Here is a 19,272-nt window from a genome sequence, read left to right on the forward strand (position 1 = left end):
TTGTGAAAGGTCAATCCAGATTCCATCCTTTGAAATTATGTGACCAAGAAGTTTGCCTTCCTCCATAGCAAACAAACTTTTCTTCAGATTGAGAGAGATCTCGAACTCTCTACATTTCTGAAAAATGACTCTTAAATTATGCAAATGTTCATCATCTAAATGTGAAAATACGATTACATCATCTAAGTATACAACTAAGAAAACATCTTTTTCATCTAAAAATGATATGTCCATGGCACACTGAAAAGTGGCCCTTGCATTTTTTAGACCAAATGGCATGTTTGCATATTTGAATGTACCCCAAGGTGTGGTGAATGATGTCTTGTCCTGATCATCTTCATGCACTAAAAATTGATTGTAACTGGAGGAACCACCCAAAAGTGACAGCTGGGAAGTGCCCAAAACTCTCTGAAGGATATGGTCCATTTTGGGAATCGGATAATTATCTTTTATAGATACCTTGTTCAAGTTTCTGAACTCTACACAGAACCTAATTTCTTCGGTATTATTTCTCATCGGGACTAGATTTGATATCGAATCGGAAATCTGATAGGAACAATGATGCCCACCTTGTAAAGTTTGTTAACTTCTTTCTCTATGGATGACAACAGTCTTGGGTTAATCCTTCTTAGCTTTTTTCTAAAGGGCTTTTGATTGGGCTTAATCAGGATGGTATGCTGAATTATTTTCTTATCATACTCCTTCAAGTTTGCATAATCCCAAGCAAAAACATCAGAAAATTCAGACAATAAATGAATGTATTTCTCTTTTACCTCAGGAGACAATGTTTTGGACAGCTTGATCAGTTTTGGTTTGTGTGTTGTTCTAATGTTCACGTCTTCAACACCTTTCTCTGTAGGTACTAATGTAGGCTTCCTTGCTACATCATCTTGATCAAACAAGTCTTCCAAAGGTACGAGACCTTTCGGAATATTTTTGTCCTTCAGCTGTAATATATCTACTTAGGTCGCCTCAATGACTTGATCATCCTTGTCATAAACTTCATCCATAGAATAGTTTTCAAACTCTCCTTCACTCTGAAGAAATTTATTCACTTGTTTGTCATCCTAGAATACTTGCCAATATCGCAAGTTGTCAGGAATAGAGGGCTGATGCTTCACATGAATCTCAAATTTCTTGTTTGAAAAGATGGGGATTTTGAAATTACTTGCAATTGTAGCTAATGAATCCACCATAAGGTTCTGACTCCTTGGTACAACTGAAAGTGTATATTCAGGAAACATCCTAAGAATGTCTAAAACCACATTTCTATATTGTTTCATTCGTGGATGATGAGCTTGATATTCACCTTTGACTTGCTTGATCACAAGTTCTGAATCACCATACACTGAAATTTTTCGTGCACCTAACCTTTTCAAGATCTTTAAACCTGTGATCAATGCTTCATACTCCACCTCATTGTTAGTGAAATCAAAAGCTAACTTGTATGAGCATAATCTAACATTCTGAGGGAGCTTACCTTGCTGATGATGTGGACTTCAAATCCAAATGCCAATACCTACTCCATATTTCCCAAGAGCACCATCAAAGTCCATGGTCCAAAGGCCATGTTCCTCTTCCAAGGGTTGTACATCTTGGTTCTGTTTTGGGTCAATTTTTTGAACTTTCTCTTCAGAGTGTTCTGAATTTTCCATTACCTTCTCTGGTGGTTGTTCTAAGCCTTTCTCTACCTTTTCCAATGGTTGTTCTGATGAACTTGGCAGCTTTTCTTTTTCCTGATCTGAAACTGTCTTTATACAATTGAAAATTTCTTGTACATCTTTAATTTCCATAAGCTGACTATCTACATCATTCTGTCCACTATCATTATATAAAATAAATGACTCTAAATCTGTATGTACAACATTTATAGGATGATTATTGGGCTTCTCCTTGCTAGTTATCATGAATTTCATTTTGGTTTCTCAGTAAAACTTCCTCAATTGCCCGAAAATCAGGATGGTGACATAGGAGAAGTCTAACTGCAATATTCCTCTTAATTTAGCTCCCCAGGATCTTCACAATAACATCCCAAACCGTGGTGGTATATCAGTTACCACCACATCCATTAAAACATTCTTTGTTGGGATTTGGTCCAGGGATACTACCAAATCCTTGATTAGACCAAGACAATGGACCTTACTAGAATCAAAAGAGTACAAGTCATGATACTCCCGAGTTATATCTAGACCCAACCTTTCCATGATGGCCTTGGGCATTAAATTATGGGAGGCTCCAGAGTCAAGCATGGAGTTATGGAGAATGAACTGATGGATTCTTAAACTTAGGTAAAATGGGGGAACTTTCATCCAAATCCGAGCTTTGGATAGAAAGTTATTCCCACTTGAAATTTGTCCTTCAAATGCCACGTGGAACTTGTACAGTTTCCATGTGGCATACATGTGGCATCCGTCACCTACATGTAACACCACATTCCTAGCACGTGACAACCCTCACCACTTCATCAACCATTTGATTTCCACATTCGGGTTCTTACCAAGTTTATTAGTTTTAGAGAGTGGCCTAGCTTCAATGCTCCTCCAATGGCACCTACTACAACCATTACCCCTCATCAAGCCTCAAATACTGGAAATAGATTTCTAATTAAAGTGTATGATGGATTTAATTTTCCCCTAAAAATCAATTTGAAAATGTCTTCCTTGCTAGAAAAGCTTAAGAGTCCAATAGGGGAACATGCCAAGGAAGAACATGGGACTATGAATTCTGACGAGAGGTGAAAAGTGTAATGGAATGGCACACATGAGTAAGATATGTAGACATAGTCAAAGTGTAGCATGCAACCAATCATTAGAAATCCCTCTAAGTTTGTAGTGTATTACACCCGATGGATTCAAATTCAGGGTTTAAATGCTTGGGTTATTGCATAATTTTGTCCAAAGATCCTTAATGGGCTACACATGTTGGTTTCATTGACATTTTAAGTTTGTTTTGTAATCTTCACTTGCTAATAATTTGTGAATCGGGTTACCAATGGAAAAGTTGTTTTAAACCATGGGAGGCCTTAGTAGGAGGAAATTATAAACAAGTTTTTGTGGCCTGAAACCAAGAGTCTATTGGTAGGAAGAATTTCTCAAAGCTCTTAGGTTGAAACACCAATATGAAAAAACTAGTATCGACATGGGAAAACTATGTCTTCATTTTTACATGTAGAAATGAAATACAATTGACCAAGGAAATTATTTGTTTCTGGTCAATTGTTCTAGATTTTCTTCAAGGAAATAAAAGGTCTCAATAATGGAAAGCCATGATTAAATTTACATAGTACGAGGAAAACCACAACTCCCAAAAAAGGCTCATAAGTGTTTTTCATTTTTCCTTGGGCACAGAAATGGATTTTATTGGCTCTAGGATAATTGGGCAAGGCTCCGAGGCATAAAATGTTTTGAATGGCATGTATCAATGTGGACCATCTAATTACATATTTTCAAAAAAATGGGGTGTGGTTGAAACAAATTTGGAACAATCAATTTCATAGGTTTTGGATGGAATTGAGGTGGGAGGGACAACAATTAAAAAGAATGGATATCGGATTTGAATGGGAATGGCCACTAGTATTGAATGAATTATACACCAACAATAAAGGAAACAAAGGTTGGATTATGGGAGGCTTGATTGGTGTGGTGTTTTTTCTTCCTATAAGGAAATAAGTCAAAGAGAGAGAGATATAGAGTAGCTTTCACAAAATCCCTAAGCTACAGAGGATTCACCACTCAAGCTATCTATATTATTTCTTAGTTCTTATGCTACTCCCTTTGTTACTCATCTTGTATTCTTCTTTGCATATTTTACCAAGATTTAATCAAACATTTTGTATATTTATGCACATGCTTGGAATTTTATGGCTCTACCCTAGCCATTTTGTATTTGGATTATTGTTTAGACAATACAAGTTAGACAATTTTTTGACTTCTTTTGTACACATTCCTAATATTCACCCTACTATCAATATAATGGGATATGTTGCACTATCTTGTTTCATATGTTTCTTTTGCTTTGTGTAATTTGATTGAATTGTTGGACTCTATACGTGCAATTCCCAACACATTTTCATTGCGGAAACCTGTGAATGTGATGTCGATCTGATCTTTCCAATTGCCCCTACTTAGCAATTTAACTCTAAATCACCAGTATAAACAAACCCACTTTTGAAAAATCAATTAAAACCATTTAAAACCTACTATTTATTAATTGTTATACAAATTGACTTAACCATTATATATTTCAGGAAGGTCGGCGTTGGAAGGTCCTTAAATTACAAATTTAAGGAAGGTCATCAGGAAGGCCGACTGGGTTGGTGCCAACCTCTCTGCAGGCTAGTCAGGGGTCGGACTGACTAGCTATAGAAACATTTGAGACTAAGAAGGCTTGATTGAGGGTCAGGACCAACCTGCGTTGCACGAATTCAAATGGAAATCAGGTCCCCGACTGGGTCCCACCCAAGTTGCCTACTCGGGGGATCGAGGCTTCAAGCAGAAACTTAACAAAACTTCACCCTGACAAGACGACTACGGACCACATCTTGAATTGTGTGTTGTTAAAAAAATTTAAAAGGTTTCAGCCTTGTTTTAACGTTATGAAATTTGTCTATGTTTAGACAATTCGCATAATGAACTCGACGTCGAAGAACTGCCTCATCACAAAAGAATTCAATTTTATAAAGGACTCATCGAAGCTAAATGAATTAATTGCAGAGGGAATTGAGATACAATGGCTCTCGTTGAGCCGTGAAACAGAAACAAAGATAGAAACTTCACAATTTTTTCATACAAGCATAAATTTAAAGAAAAACTTATCCATAACATAATATCATTGTCTAGTAACAATAAAATAGGGGAAATTTTCTTCAGTTAATTCATTCCCTCGTTCAAAAAATACACTAAACCAAACTTACAGAGCCTCTTTGTCTCTCTCTAACTCTCTATACTTTCTCTCCCTCAAACTTTTAAATATAGTTATTTTTTTAATGCAAATGATAAATTAGTTCAGATCTATTAGTTGTGGATTTGAGTCCTAAATCTAGAAAATATATAAAATAAATTGTCTACAATACCTCTTGGATATCAACTACAACAAATTCCTAATTTATGCAAATACATAATAATTCCAACTAAATACTAATTTTTTCCTAAGTATTTCAAATAATTAAAATAATTTAGGAAACCCACTTCTTGTAGTAAATGAAGTTCATGGCGATTACGTTCAAAATGAATTTATTGATGGTGATGCTCTTGCACAAGACTCGTGGGGAAATAAAGTCTTCATAAGATTTTCCACAGTGGTACCATACTTTGAAATATATACTTCTATCTTCTGAGTAGAGTCTTCAACTAGTTGATTCTTCCACTTGATTAAATATTGATAATATTCCTTGTCTCTAGTTCATTTCATTAATATCTGGTCTAACACTGCTTAAATCTCCTTTGGAACTTTTGGTATTTGGATCTTCCATCCACCGGTTTGATTTTCATCATTAACAATTGCATCAATTGAAGTTGTATGCTTCTTTTAAAGGATATAAATCAGCTACATTGAAGATGCCAATATCTAAAGGGAGTTCTATTTCATATGCATTGGAGGAAAATTTCCTCAGAATTACAAGGACCAATCTTCTTCATTTTGAGCTTATTCTATGTTCCTACTGGGAATCTCTTTTTCTTAAATGTACCAAAAGTCTTGTTGTCTCCTCTTCATGTCCACCCGCTATTTGTATTTGCAACTACTTTCCCGTAGTTATTGTTTCACCCTTTCCTACAATTCCTGCATACTAACTGCAAAATCTTCTCCTACTACACTTTTGAGTTCTTGATTACCCAAATTTCTTAATTCATATACACCTCTTCGATGCATTCCATATAAAATTTGAAATGGACTCATACCTATACTCATGTTGGGTGAATCATTATAAACAAATTTGGCTTGGGAAAGCACTTGTTCCCATTGTTTGGGATGATCACTTACCAAACTCCTTCGAATATTTCTCATACTTCCATTTACCACTTTTGTTTGACCATCGGTCTGCGAATGATATGGTGGACTGAAATTTAAATTGGTGCCTAGCTTCCTCCAAAAATGGCCCACAAATTTGGTATCCTTTTCTGACATAATACTATGAGGAAATCCATGTAATCTTACAATTTCTTTAAAAGATAATTTTTCCACATTAGTTGCATCAACAGTTTTGGTATATAGAATAAAATATACCAGTTTTTAATATATTGTTAAAATGTACCTGATGAGGATAATGATTGCATTGAATTCCTCTTTTCGAGAGGACCAAAATCGACCTAAAGATCACTCAAATCGGATAAGGGAAAGTGTACTTATGAAGAAAAGCCCACATGTGCATATTTGATAAGTTCAGCCCTAAAGCAAAGTGGACCACCTTGAAAGGTTATAAATACAAGTGCCCTCTACCTCATTTAGACACAATGATGAGACACTCTTCTATCTTGGTTTTTGGCTCGCACAAGTCTGAGGCTCATCTGTGGAGGATCAAGTTCGTTCTGAGGTGAAATTGCAAGGTCTAAGGCTCGCATCTCTAATTTAGGGTTTTGGGCCCCAGTCGCAGGCACAGAACAGGAAGGATTCGACTATAGTCGCATGCACAAAAGCTCATTTGTGCGACTAGGTCTTCCAGTCTTACGAACAACTCTTCATCCATGCAACTAGGGGTTTAGGGTTTCCGCAGTCCATATATGACCCTAGTCGCTCACATGCCATGCTTAAGGGAGTGACTGGGGTAGCTATAGTCACTCGCATGTAACCTCCTTCGTGAGACTGAGACCTTAATTATGAGATATTAGCATTTTGAAGATTTCACTCAGGGACCGCAGGGTTTGGCTGTTGACTACAAACAATGACAGTTCATTACAGACTTCAGAATCAGGGTTTTGAGTATATACATTGTTGGGTTCATTTCATGGATGTTGTAGTTGTTTTGTTGGTTAGTTGCATAAATGAAGATATGGATCATTGTACTCTCTTTTGCTAAATCATTTGATGACAATCTAAGAAGAAGAATTTGCAAGGGTTTTCTTCATAGTGGGTTTTGCCTTGGTCTCCGACCAATCTTGGTGTCTCTATGTGTGCATGCTTTTCTTCTATTGTTCCTTTATGTTCTGATGTGTTGATGATGATGATATTGTTCTTTCTAAATAGTTGCATATGCTACTGAATAATGGTGTAAATCTGAATAATGTTATGATGTTATGGGGTGAACTTAATGTATTAATGAAGAAATGCAATTATCAAAGCAAAGAACAATATATCCCTATGAAAAATTAACATGGTATAAAAGTTGGGTTGAAGAAAATCCATAGAGATCACCGCCATGGAGACACCTTTGATGGAAGCAATAAAAGATGGAGGAGACCTAAAAGAATTCTAGGGTTTGAAGAAAACCTTAGGAAATTTGTGTATTAGGGTTTAATGTATATTATGAGGTTAGGTTTTGAGAAACCCTATTTTGTGGCAAAGATATGAGATACGAAACCTAGCATGATCAATGTGAAGATGCTCAAGCACTTGTGACATATATGATGAAGCCCTAGATGGGATAGTCTCTAGTAGGCCTAATTGTTGATAAAGTTGATTGAAATAGTGAAGGTTGGTTCAAGAGGGAGAGAATCACCTCTCATTGAAGATAAGTATCTCTTGACTTAGGATGCTACTTTATGTCTTTACTTTTGTTTAGACTTATAGATCTGATTATTGTTTTTATCATTACTTATACTTCTTGTGTTGGTATTTGAGTATATGAATGTTTCTAACCTCCTTAATGAGATGTGATAGGTGGATCCTTCTTGAGGATCATTTGAGATGCAGGAAAGAAAATCTAGAGCTGGAAAAAGGTAAGGAGGCACCTGATGAAAAGAGGACAAAGTGCTACAAGCTGCTTAAGTCAAATGAAAAGATGCATGGGTATTTGAATACTAAAAGGTATGCATGGTATATTATTTCAATATTGGATGGCAAGGTAAGCCCTAAGGTTTGTTGAGAATATATCCTTCTCAAATAGTTCATGCATGCATATGAAAGTGATTTGGATTCTTGGTTCTTATGATAAAATGGTGCACTTGGTATTGAACAAGTATTTTACTTCTTAAACACGATGAACTTCTTGATTCTATGAGGCTACTTAATGTTGATCTTTGATATAGTGGCATACTTGAGGTTTGGCTAACATCTACCATTTGGGATATCTAGATCCCATAAAGAAGGTTAGCCCCTTGATTCTAGTAGATGGTAACTTGAAACTATTTGTTCATAAAATGCATGGTATTCATGATGATAGAAGTCTAACAATGAGATTGATATTCAGGATCTCTTGTTGGCCATGGTTATGTTTTGATTAGTAATTATGGCATATGATAAAAGTGAATGCCTTGACTTGATGGATTGAATTATGTGACAAAGAAGTAATGTTTTGATCATGCTCCTATTAGCTATTTGACACTAACACTTGACGAAAGATTGATGTCATGATGTCATAATTGATGCTAACATATATAATCATGATGAATATGTGATATGGTCTAGCTTTATGATCTAAAAAATTTGTTGATGCATGATAGCATTATAGACAGGTTGATGGCATGAATGAAGATGAATGAAGTGGATTCCCATTCAGAGGGAGAATCTCTCCATAAGATCCCTTATCCTATTATTATTTGCATTATATGTAGATACTTTATTGTTGAAGTATGATTTATGGGCATGAATAGAAAAAAACGGACATTTTTGATCTGCAGTAAAGTTCTAATATGAGAAGAGAGAGTTTTCCCTTACACTAAGCCTCAGTCGCACAAAAGAAGGTTTACAGATGTGACTATAGCCTTTCATTCGCATGGAAGCAAGGTTAAGGGTGTGATTGTAGTCTTCCAACCACACACAGGAATGCCTATGGGTGTGACTATGCTTGTTCGACACAAAAATGAAGTTTTATGCATGAAATCAAATGTTCGCCTGAAGGATAACAGTATTACAGATGTGGAGCAGAGAACAAAAAGATCTATGAGCAAAATTTTTTGAATATTTACTATAATATGAATATATAGACTGAACTTGTGTTTGTAGGTGACCAGGACATGCATATAGATATGTCATTATGTTTAAAGTTTGTGTTGCAAGAGTTTGACATGATTTGGTTGTTTAATATAAACAATATTTGGAGTTTTGACATGATGCTTGATGTTGAGATATGTTCTGGACTATAGGTATCTCTATGATAGCGAATTTGGTATTTGACCTGATGACTAATGATTTGACTTGATGATTGATTATTTGTCGTGATGATAATGCTATGTGGGCATGGTGACTTTCAGTGACAAATATTGGTATTCGATAATGGTTTTGTATTGGCCTCCTCATTCTTAGCACATTGGTTGAAGTATTGACAATTGTAATTCAGTGTGAAGTAATTTGACAATGAATGGATGGAACCTTCATAATTTATTCTTGGTGTATGCATTTGCATTTAGTGACTTATATTATGATCATAAGGATGAATTGATGAAGTTTGGTTTGATATTGCTTAGGACAACTTGTTGGCATGAAGTCATTACTTGATGAGAGCTCTACCTATCACCTGGTCTAAAGAACCTGATATTGTGATACTGTGATGATTTTGATATTGGTTTTGATCTGGCATCTAAAATTTGATAAGTTGACTTAGTTGATTTGATTGATATTGATTTATGTAAGGCTAAGAATATTTCTTTGGTAAAGTGTTATGTTTGCATAAAGATTTGTGTAAAGCAAGCTCCCCGATCCATATATTTACGCATTGATAGTTATTTGGTGAAGCCAAGAAGATGTGTTGATCCAAACCTCTACTTCAGAAGTGTTCCAAGGTATGACTTTTATTTTGGTTTTGGGTTTTTATGCTGACAGTCTACTATTGACAAGTAATGAGTCTCTCATGATCTAACTAAGAAGGAGATGGCTTTTGAAGCTCGAAATGATGATCGTGGCATGATGAATCAATTTCTGAAGATGGGAAAAGATAATCTATATTGCGAAGCTATTTGAAAATGCAAATCATTGGACACTCTGATTGAATTTCAAGAAGTTGTGAAGAAATATTGTTAAAATCAACTTGGAAACCGACATTTTATTGAAGCATTAGAACATTCATTTGTATATTACATGATGTGCATAGAACCTGAGTCAATTCATGATCAAGTCGCTTCATTCTCATTGAGTTGATGCCTAGCATCCTTAAAAATATTTGCATGGATGATCTTCATGTGATATGTGATTTCTTGCATGTACAAATGATGATTAGGATCGTTATTAATGAGATGAGAAAATTTGGATGTTGCCTTAGTATGAGATCTGCCATGATATCTTAGATGAGAGGTTCGTAGCACGACTAAGGTTGAGTACGATGTTGCTAACATGGCTAGCTGTGAGGCGGGATGAAGAAGCTCATTAGAGAGTCGTTTGAGCAGGACTTGGATATGACATAGATACATTATGATTGGCATAGAATCCCACATATAGTTTGGACTGAGATACCTTCATATATTGAGACAGTGTCGTTGTACGAGACAAGCTCAGGATTGTGGTTGGAACCTCCTTGAGAGGGAGGATGAATATGATATCATTTTTGTGATATATATATATATATATATATATATATGATTGTTTATGTTCTCATATGATATTTGATTTGATGTCCTGCATGAACATGAGATTGTTGCTATTTCTACATGATGATCAAGCTAGTACCTGATATGAACATAATGATATAACAGAGAACATCGTTGATTGAGGACACTGAGCCAACTCTCCCCCCACCCCCTATCTGAGCTCCCAGGGTGAGGAATTGAGATAAAGGGCTCCTGGAGTTGAGGGAACTCTGGACAATAAGGTATCACCCCTATCTGTTACCCATAGAGTTGGAGTAGTAGCTCACCTTATCTTGGTATTTGCAGAGTATACCCCAGTTGGCATCATACCCACAAGCAAGGCTTGTTGGGATTATCCCTCCCTGTTTGGCCAATGGGTTGAGGAGGTTTGGAGGCATGTGATCCTTACCTCTTGGTAAGTTGGGTATGTTATGAAACCAGCTCAAGAAAAGATAGAAAAGATAGATCAACGCTTTAGAATTCAGCCTCTTCGAGGGGGCAACCTCCTTTACATTACATAAATGAACAATTCTTGGATGATACAAATGACAAAACCTCCTTTCTATATATAGGAGTCTAAGGAGTCACAATATAATCCAGCTGACCTAACAATAATAATATAAAGCCACAAAAATAACAATAGAGGGATTCTATGGGGCACAGAAATAACAACATGGGGGTAATAGGGGCACAACAATATAAATAAGGGGTATAACTACAATAGTAATGGGGTAATCACTAGTATTATAGGGACCCAACAGGGTATCTCATCCAAGCTTAGATTATGATGTAGGTGTTCTACCACATGACTCTTAGGATTCATTGTTGGGAAGATCAGTAGGCAATAGGATGGGTTGAGTAGTAGCTCCCCTATATCACCTATTGCTCGACATGGGGTCATAGTAGTATCTCCCCCATGAGATTATAGGTTAAGATTGAGCTCCCCGATGTGGTTCCAGGTTGAGACATGCTCCCAGATGATATGCTCTCCGATGATGTTATGGGTCGTAGATCTAACTCCCTGCTGATATTCTTGGGTAGTAGCCCGATGATAGATATTCTGGGTAGTAGCTCGCTAGCATATATTCCAGGTAGTAGCCTGCTGACAGAGATTCCAGGTAGTAGCTCGATGAATAGAGGGTGGTAGCTTGGGCTCCCCTCCGATGACAAATTATTCTTCTAGATTCGAGAATGTTCAGTATATGAGCAGGGACAATCAAGAGATAAGAAGGAATGATCAAGAGATGAATTTAGAATATCAATGATGATATGAAATACTTGAGATTGGATATGATTTGATGACAGGATAAACATGACATGATGCAGGTGGAATTATCCATAGTTGAGAGAGAGTGTTAAAATATGAAACTACAGTAAAATTCCACTTTGGACATCTCACCTTATGGAGATAATGATTTCATTGAATTCATCTTTTCGAGAGGACCAAAATCGACCTAAAGATCACTCAAATCAGATAAGGGAAAGTGTACTTATGAAGAAAAGCGTGCATGTGCATATTTGATAAGGTCGGCCCTAAAGCAAAGTGGACCACCTTGAAAGGCTATAAATGAAATGAAATTTTAATGTACATGAGACTAGATATAGTCTATGGGACCATTAGCGCCCTTGCTTTTTGCCTTTTGCAATTCAATCCTCTTATTATTCAAATTAATGATGAGCTGACCCAACCTTCTAACAGTCCCTTCACTGAAAATACAATGCCAAGGAACTAATGTTAATATACTGTTGTAATTGTCTCTGATGTCTCTGAAAGCATCACATTACAAAATGAAATATTTTTCCAATTCCACCGCCCCAGAAGTGCAAAAATTACACACTCGTTCTTCCCAAGCTTCTTTAGGTCTTTTCCACCGACCTATTTCGCACCATAGTTGATGTGAGTTAGTTCTTAATTGAGCAATAAGAATCTTTGCTCTCCATGGAATGATAGCTCCAATATATTCTTTTTGTTGGAGATCACAAGTGGGGTTGAATTCTTGAACATATTACTTCTTCTTTCTACCCAACTCTTTTCCCCATATACGCTTACAAAACTTCTCCATAACAAAACTCTTTAAATCCTTGCTATTTGTGGGACATGCATTGAGGTAAATATTCCAGTTTTGCATCCATTTGTTGTTTTGTCTCATCCATGATTTCTTTCTTTCACTCATTCCTTCATTGAAGATAACTTTATGCCATCTACCTTCTCCCATTTGCTCAATTATTTGTAAATACCTTATGAGACGCACCATAGCAATTACTTCGATGGAAGTTGCTCATGTTTCACTCAGCATTTCCTCATAAGAAACTGAACTTTTTATTTTAAACTTGCTCATGATCAGGCGTTTTTGTATTTTCTCAACTTGCTTCCATTTTGAGACAAGGATGTTGCTAGCCCACACTTCACACCCATATAATATCAGTGGACAAACTAGGAGCCCAAAAATCACTTTAATTGTTTTCCAATCCCATAACTCTACCTCTCTACATATGTTTTAAAGAGCATATAGTGCTTTCCACCCTCCTAAAATTCTCTTCTTTCAGCAATGCTCCCAATTAAGCTTGTTGTTGAAATCAATCATGAGGTACTTGTATTCATTTACTCCTTCAAGAATGTTGCCTTCAAAGAAGAACGTATCCTGGCTCTGCTTCTTTTTATTTGAGAAAATCATTATTTTGGTCTTGCTCGTATTGACTTGCATCCCCATTTCTTTACAAAAATGTTCAAGGGAATATAGTGCATTTGTAATCCTTGGGCCGATTTAGCAATCAATACAAGGTCATCAGCGTATAAAAGAAGCTTTATCACAAACTCCCCCAACGAAGCACCATCCCCGCCTTACAGATTTAGGCACTCTTCCAATTTATCAATAAATACAAGTGCCCTCTACCTCATTTAGACACAATTATGAGACACTCTTCTATCTTGGTTTTTGGCTCGCACAGGTCTAAGGCTCGTCCACAGAGGATCAAGTTCGTCCTGAGGTTAAATTGCAGGGTCAAAGGCTCGCATATCTGATTTAGGGTTTTAGGCCCCAGTCGCAGGAAAGGAACATGAAGGATTTGATTGTAGCTGCACGCACAGAAGCTCATCTGTGCGATTAGAGCCTTCTAGTTGCACAAACAACTCTCCATCCATGCAACTAGGGGTTTAGGGTTTCCACGGTCTACATCTAACCCCAGTTGCTTGCATGTCAGGCTTAAGGGAGCGACTAGGACAACTATAGTTGCTCACATGTAACCTCCTCCCTGTGACTAGGACCTTAAATATCAAATCTCAACCTTGTGAATAGTTCACTCAATGACCGCAGGGTTTAGCAGTTGACTACAGACAGTGACAGTTCATTACAGACTTCAGAATCAGGGTTTTGAGTATATACATTGTTGGGTTCATTTCATGGATGTTGTAGTTGTTTTGTTGGTTATTTGCATAAATTAAGATATGGATCATTGTACTCTCTTTTGTTGAATCATTTGATGATAATATAAGAAGAAGAATTTGCAAGGGTTTTCCCCACAGTGGTTTTTCCCTGGTCTCCGACCAATCTTGGTGTCTCTATGTGTGTGTTATTTTCTTCTATTGTTCCTTTATGTTTCGTTGCATTGTTGATGATGATGATATTATTCTTTCTACATAGTTGCATATGTTGTTGAATAATGGTGTAAATTTGAATAACGTTATGATGTTATGGGGTGAACTTAATGTATTAATGAATAAATGCAATCATCAAAGAAAAGAACAATATAACCCTATCAAAAATTAACAAATATATCCACAATAAAAAAATAAAGTCATTATCTCGCTGAGTTCAAGGTAACCCAAGAATAAATTCCATGTTGATCGAATCCCAAGGTGTGTTGGGAATGGGCAATGACTTATATAACCCAGGGTTTTGACTTCTTCTTTTTTTCGGCTAACAAATCTTGCATCTCTCCACAAATCTCTTCACATTAGCTTGCATGTCTGGCCAATAATGAAATTAATTTGACACGGCAAAAGTTTTGACATCTCCGAAAATGTCTAGCTAATCCTCCACTATGTTTTTCCTGTATTAAATTATTTCTCATGGAACATTTTGGAATACAAAGTTTGTTGTCTTTAAATAGTAACCCATCTTGAATCATATAACTGGACCATTGTGTTGTATTTGCGCTCACGGTATTTTTACATGTTGCATATGCTTCCCTGAAATCAACATCATTTTCATATGTTTCTAAGAGCTCATCAAACCCTGTAGCATGAAACTGGAATTCTTTTAGAATTAAATTATTTCTACTTAAAGTGTCTACTACTTTGTTCGATGACCCACTGTTGTGCTTAATTACAAAAGTAAAATTTTGCAAAAACTCCACCCATTTAGCATGTCTCTGACTGAGCTTAGGTTGACTGTTTATAAATTGCAATGCTTGATTGTCAGTAAATAAAACAAACTCCTTAGGCATTAAATATTGTCGCCATTTCTTCAAATCCTGCATAACAGCATAAAATTCCTTATCATATGATGTATATTTTTGCTTAGCTTCATTTGATTTCTCACTAAAATAAGCAATTGGGTGTCCCTCGTGGCTTAACATTGCTCCAATGGAAACACCACTAGCATTTGTTTCCACTTGACATGATTTTCGAAAATCATGCAGTGCTAAAATTGATTGCTTAGTGATCTTCTACTTCAGCACTTCAATTTTTTTATTTCTTTTTTTCCGGCTATTATAGTCCACTTAAATGGTTGATTTATTTTTTTAATAGTTCCAATAATTGGCGCACACAAATTGCTGAAATTTTTATTAAAAATTTCTATAAAAACTAGCAAGCCCACATAAACTTCTTACCTCATATACATTTCATGGGACTAGCTAATTTATAATTTCCAACACTTTATCTAGATCCATCATCAACCCATCTTTTGAAATTACAAAACCGAAATAAACCAACCCATCTTTCATAAAACTACATTTCTTTAAATTTAACAGCAATATTTCTTTGTGCAGCATGCCCAAAAGTGATTTTAGATGTTGTAGATGTTCTTTTGCCTTGTTGTACACTAAAATATCATATAAATAAACTATGACAATTTTTCTTGTAAATTCTTTTAAAACTTCATTCATTAAGCTCATGAATGTGTTGGGTGCATCAGTTAGACCGAATGGCATCACAAGCCATTCATACAATCCATCATTTGTTTTAAATGCATTTTTCCATCTATTTCCCTCTCTAATACGAATTTTATGATATCTATTTTTTAATCTATTTTTGGAAAGAATTTTGCTTCACTTAAACAGTCAATTAAATCATCAATTCATGGAGTGGAAATTGATACATGATGGTAGTTAGTACACATTCTCCAACCCCCATCTTTTTTTGAATTTAACACTATAGGCACAAGGACTCAACCTTTCTTTAACCAAACCTTTTTCCAATAATTCTTGAACCTGTCTTTTTACTTCTTCATTTTCTTGTGGTGTCATTTGATAAACTATTTTATTTGGTAAAGTAGATCCAAGAATTAAATCAATATGATGGTTGATGCTTCTAACATGAGGTAAAATTCTTGGTAGCTCATCCACAATAATATCAGCAAATTGATATAACAGATTTATAATTTCCTTAGAAAAATTATTTAAATTTGTGATGATAAGAATTAGTTGTGGCCTCCCCATTAAAGCAAAACGCGGTTCATTTTTTTCTTCTTGCAACAATTCCTTTCCACTCATAAGTAGCATACTTGGACCTGCTTCATCTTTAATTTCTTCATCTTGTAAAGGTAACATCACATGATTTTCCCCATCCTTTTCAGAAGTGTATTTATTTTTTTTGCCATCATGTATGTCCTTCTGGTCATATTTCCATAGCCTCCCCAATAACATATGGAAAATGTCCATTGGCATTACATCACAAATAACTTCATCCTTATATTTTCCAATATGAAAACCTACTTTAGATTGCTCATTAAACTTGAAAATCTACTAGAACTTGGTGTCCTTTTTGTAGCTAAGATACTTTATAAGGATGAGGATGTATTGTTCTTTTTAAATTTAATTTCTCTATCATTTCAACAACAACAACAAATATATATATATATATATATATATATATATATATAATTATTAGTGCTTCCACTATCAATGACAACTTTGTAGCATTTACCCTTTGACTTACATATGGTTAAAAATAAACTTCTTCGTTTAGATGGCTCTTTGACTTCCTTTTCAACTTTGATCAACACTCTCTTCATCAATAATGATTCTCCTGCTTCTAGCACTTCTTCAATAACAACTAGATTTTCATTTTCTTCCACTGCTTCAGCAACATGAGCACCTCTTTGATCTACTGGTGCATATGCCCAGTTTTCCACATCTAAGCTAGTAGTCTCTTCCTCAACCTCTGCCTCTAGAGAATGATCTTCTCCCTCTCGAGTCACCTTATCTTGGTGATTGACTGTTGGAACTTCCTCCTTCTTCTCTTGCAGATTTAATTCTTCCTCTTCCAATATGTTTTCATTTTCCTCTTATAAGACTCCTTCCTCGACTTCTCTGATTTTTCTTTCTAGTAAGTTTTTCTTTTGCCTTCAAGGTAGCTTGATATGCATCTTCAACAATCTTTAAAAACAATAAGCCAATTTCATCTCGAATATTGAATCTTAAGGCATAAATATATCTAGCAACTTTCTCATCATCAACTTCCATGACCAAATCTAATGTTCAATTTCTAAAACTCCTTTGTATATGCTTTAACTGATATGAACTTTTATCTAAGGATATGTAGTTGTCTGCAAATATTAATCTGATATTTTTTGGGTAAAGATTTACCTTTGAGTTTTGCCACCATTCTGTCGCAATATTTAATTTTAGATTTTCCTTTCCTCTTCCGCTCAACTTGTACTTCATCCAACTGGAGTGAAGCATTGCATTTCAATATGGTTACGACATACTTAACTCATTTATTTGCTTCAACACGTTCATAATCAAAGTATTTACCAAGATCATTTATCTGATCTATCAGTTCATCAACATTTAAATTACCTTCATATGGTGGAACTTCCATCTTTGGCATGGCAGTCATTTCAACAAACATCTTCATCATCTTTACATTTGTTGATTCTTCTATTTCATTATCATTGGAAGAATCTTCTCCAGCATCACTGACATCTCCTGCGTCAATTTCTCTCCTCTGTGCAGTCTCCATATCTACCACTCTCTCTCAAAGTCTTCTTACTTCAACTTTCAAAGTCACATTTGTTGTTAGTCTCCCTCAAGCTTCTCCTCTATTTTCTTCTCGACAATCTGCCATTCTTCCTTTTAATAGAATAAAAAAACTTTGACACCACAATTGGTGTCAATTTTATCTTTCCAAATGCCCTTGCTTAGTAATTTTCCTCCAAATCACAATTATAAACAAGCCCACTTTTCAAAAATCAATTAAAACAATTTAAAACCCAATGTTTATTAATTTTTATACAATCGACTTAACCATTATACATTTTAGCAAGGTCAGGGTTGGAAGGTCCCGAAATGATAACTTTTGTGTTTGCTCAACTAGGTCGAGGTTGACTTCTCTACTAGCTAGTCAGGGGTGGGACTAGCTAGTTATACAAACATTTCAAACTAAAAAGGCTCGACTGAGGATCGAGACCAACTTGCGTTGCATGAATTTAAATGGAAGTGGGTTCTCTGACTGGGTCCCACCCAAGTCACTTACTTAGGGGTCAACGATTTAAACAAAAACTTAACAAAACTTCACCATAATGGGCCAACTACTGGTTGCACCTCGAATTGTGTGTTGTTAACAAATTTTAAAAGGTTTCAACTTTATTTTAACTTTATGAAATTTGTTTCTGTTTGGAAAATTTCCAGAATGAACCTGAGGCCGAAGAACTACCTCACCATAGAGGAATTCGATATGGTAAAGGACTTTTCAATGCCAAATGATTTAATTATGGAGGGAATTGGGATACAGTGGCTCTCGTTGAGCCCCTGGAATTGAAAGTGAAACAATAGCTTCACATTTGATCCATAAAAGCATAAATTGAAAGCAAACCTTAGCCAAAACATAATACCAATGTCCAATAACAATAAAAGAGGGGAAATTTTCTTCAATTAATTCAGTCCCTCATTTAGAAAACACACCAAACCAAACTTACAAAACCTTTATGTGTCTCTTTGACTCTATGCACTCTCTCCCTAAGAATTTTAAATACAAGCTTGTTTTTTAATACAAATGATAAATTAGTTCTGATCCATTAATTGTGGATTTGAGTCCTAAATCTAGAAAATATCTTAAATAATAAAATTGTCTACAATATCTCCCGGATATCAATGACAACAAATTCCTAATTTATGCAAATACATAACAATTCCAGCTAAATATTAAATTTCCTAAGTATTTTAAATAATTAAAATAATTCAGGAAACCCACTTCTTGTAGTAAACGAATTTTATGACCATTACGGTCAAAATGAATTTATTGATCGTGATGTTCCTGCATCAAAATGAATGGGACTTCCACCCTCTAATTATTTTCTAATCAATGTATGTTATTCAATATCTTCTCCACCTTCATACTCGATATTATGTGTCATTTATTCTAGGAGAAAGGTGCTCAATGTGTAGGTGATTTTGT

The 19,272-nt window shown here is 35.5% G+C and overlaps 1 pseudogene; it reads right to left on the reverse strand.

The window, feature by feature from the left end:
* The window catches only part of LOC149194945 (uncharacterized), a 48,749-nt pseudogene extending 30,911 nt beyond the window's left edge, over positions 1–17,838 (reverse strand).
* Positions 17,839–19,272: the final 1,434 nt, after the last annotated feature.

The sequence above is a fragment of the Pinus tabuliformis genome, chromosome 2_2, assembly GCF_031772625.1.
Source record: "Pinus tabuliformis cultivar Carrire ecotype Pingquan chromosome 2_2, CPIR1, whole genome shotgun sequence".
NCBI classification, from domain to species: Eukaryota; Viridiplantae; Streptophyta; class Pinopsida; order Pinales; family Pinaceae; genus Pinus; species Pinus tabuliformis.